This window comes from Anas acuta, chromosome 1 (assembly GCF_963932015.1).
Source record: "Anas acuta chromosome 1, bAnaAcu1.1, whole genome shotgun sequence".
Taxonomy (NCBI): Eukaryota; Metazoa; Chordata; class Aves; order Anseriformes; family Anatidae; genus Anas; species Anas acuta.
In genome coordinates, this window is record NC_088979.1 from 41,343,236 (window position 1) to 41,346,349 (window position 3,114).

Below are 3,114 nucleotides of genomic sequence, written 5' to 3' on the forward strand. Positions count from 1 at the left end.
CCCCCCCAAAAAAATAAAATAAAATAAAATAAAATAAAATAAAATAAAATAAAATAAAATAAAATAAAATAAAATAAAATAAAATAAAATAAAATAAAATAAAATAAAATAAAATAAAATAAAATAAAATAAAATAAAATAAAATAAAAGACAAAAACAAGCCACAGAACATCAAGTTTCAACAATTTGAGGTAGAAGAACCAGGATGAATTTAAGCTTTGATCTTCCATAAGCCTAATTGCATGAAAGGAGAGAAAAATAAAAGCATGAAAGGATGGAATGTGACTATTTCCACTGAAGTCAGTAGCAGGAATTATGCATACAAGTTAAAAAAAGAACACAAATGTCAATCATTGGATTATGTACATCTTCATCGATCTGTGTACATCCCTTGAGGATTTGTCCTTAAAAATTCATAGGTCTGGGGCCTTGGATCATAAACTTTATCTAGTAATCAAAACTTTTTTAATTGTGTTGATACAGTTTGCAGCATTGCAACACCAGATGCATGACATTTAGTAATAATTACAAATATAAAAGATGTTTATTCCTTTAAAATTTTCTTATTTCTTTGGAAAATGTTGACATGATTTTGGAAGAAGTCTTCTTCACTTCTTAAAAGAGCTAGCTATGATTTTTAGAGCATATCTACTGTTATAAAAGAAAGCTTCAGCTTCTGAAATCCTGTCTGTATGTCAAAGTCCTATTAAAGCACGAAGCACTAGACTTCTTGCTCCATGACCTACAGCTTAATTTTGTGTCACCACTTAGCCTGTCTAGAAGGATTTGGTTTCTTTTTTGGGTCATGTAAAGTGTACTACTCCAGTACTTTGTTTAACTTGTGCTGTCTAATGTACAAAGAGAATTATCATCATTGTTAGGTGCACAGCAGAGTAAGCTGCATGATACACACTGTTAGTCTGATACCCTGTCTGATGACAGTTTATGGTTCACCAGCTTGGTTAAACGGCACATCACCAGTAGTGATGGGTGATCAATCTCATTCCCTATAGAATTGCTCCCAAAAGTGTCATTATTGAGAAATAAATCCAGAAAAGGCCATCAGAAGGAATCATCAGACCTTGTGTTTCAGTTCAGAGCTAAAAGCAAAGCAAAGGAGAAGTGTTTTTGGTTTTTTTTGTGTGTGTGTGTGTGTTTTGTTGTTTTTTGTTTGTCTGTTTGCTTGCTGGTTTAGTATTTTCAAATATAGGAAAATAATTAAGAAAAAATATTTAATTTCATACTACTTTGCAGACCTACTATAAAGCATAATGCAGATGCTTCATATAAAGTTGACATATATTTCCAAATGTTTTCAAGAACACTTTTTTCTCATCCAGAGAAAGAGAATTATGGTCTTCACTTTTTCCTTGCAGGCACAGGACGAAAGGAAAAAGTACATTAAGAGGACGAAGGCAAGAGTACATTACCTTACATAACTAACAGGATATTTTCTAGTCATGAAGATAATCTAAACTAGGGTGACCAATGTAAACTCATATTATTGCAATGAAAGATTCTTTCTTCCTACATCAGCCACACACACACACACACAAAGTATAATCTGATAAAGATTTCTCTATGTGCACATTCCAGTGCCACTGGAATACTGGAAGAATTGGAGAAGATTAGTACTCTGAACTCATCAGAAAGAAGGGAGGGAGGGAGGGAGGGAGGGAGGGAGGGAGGAAAAGAAAGAAAGAAAGAAAGAAAGAAAGAAAGAAAGAAAGAAAGAAAGAAAGAAAGAAAGAAAGAAAGAAAGAAAGAAAGAAAGAAAGAAAGAAAGAAAGAAAGAAAGAAAGAAAGAAAGAAAGAAAGAAAGAAAGAAAGAAAGAAAGAAAGAAAGAAAGAAAGAAAGAAAGAAAGAAAGAAAGAAAGAAAGAAAGAAAGAAAGAAAGAAAGAAAGAAAGAAAGAAAGAAAGAAAGAAAGAAAGAAAGAAAGAAAGAAAGAAAGAAAGAAAGAAAGAGAAGAAAGACAGGGAGGGAGGGAGGGAAGGAGGGAGGTTTGGATAGATAACCTTTATTAAGCAGCTATTCATCCTGCTCACCTATTTTCTTCTGACAGTATCAGAATCATTATTATCAGTCTTTATAGATAAGAACTTTCAATGTTCTCCAAATCAATAATTCCTCAATATGAAGTACTGCTTACCTATTCTGATCATGTTCTGAAATACGTTCAGATTATTCTTTCCTTAGAAAGTAAAGGAAATTATCTGATGAGTTATTTTTCCCCCAAATTCAGCTACACCTTAAATATCCAGGCAATAGTCAGAAGTCATTACATTCTGTCATAGTTCATGTAGGTATATTTTGTCACACAGTGTTTAACATTACGTAGTATTACAATGAAATATAATGTTCCTTTTGAGTATATTGGTTAAATTAGAAGGCCTCGTGATATTCCTAGCAAGCACTAGCCATCAAGCACTTTTAAGGTTTCCAGGACTCTAAGAACGTCTTTATAGTTCACATGAAAATACGCCATGGGGGCCCTAGAGGAGCGTTCATGCAGAAACATGTTCAGACAAATGACAGGATATTAGCATGTGGCAACAGAACACTGCACATGCCAGAAAGGAACTTTTCTAGCTTAAAAAGTTGTCTGTTTGTTTCTATTTTCTGTTTTGAACACAATCAGAATGAAGATTATTTGAAAACTCTCATTTCCCAGCAGGTACTCAAAAGACAAAAAAGTGGGCATTCTTTGGCAAGACAGTTTATGATTTTACTGAAACTTCCATAGTCCAAGGGAAGGAAGATGAAGAAATGAACCTCTCCAAATTGTACAATTTTAAATGTATTTTCTAACAAAGAAATTAATTACCAGTCATTTGAAAGGATGATAATGAAGCAATGACCTTTAAGATATTTCCTTGCTTTTGTATTAGGTTTTTTCAAACTACAAAAAAGAAAAGTCTTACAATAACATCATGACATCCAGATACTAAAATTTGCACCAAAATTGCTGCACAGGACAGAAAACTACTGAGAACACAACTAACACCACAAGTACATATTTTCTTGATCATATAGAAACATGAAGCTTTATATCAAGATTTCTACATCAATATTTGCTTTAAAAAATTTTACAGGTATATTGGTGGTTTTATA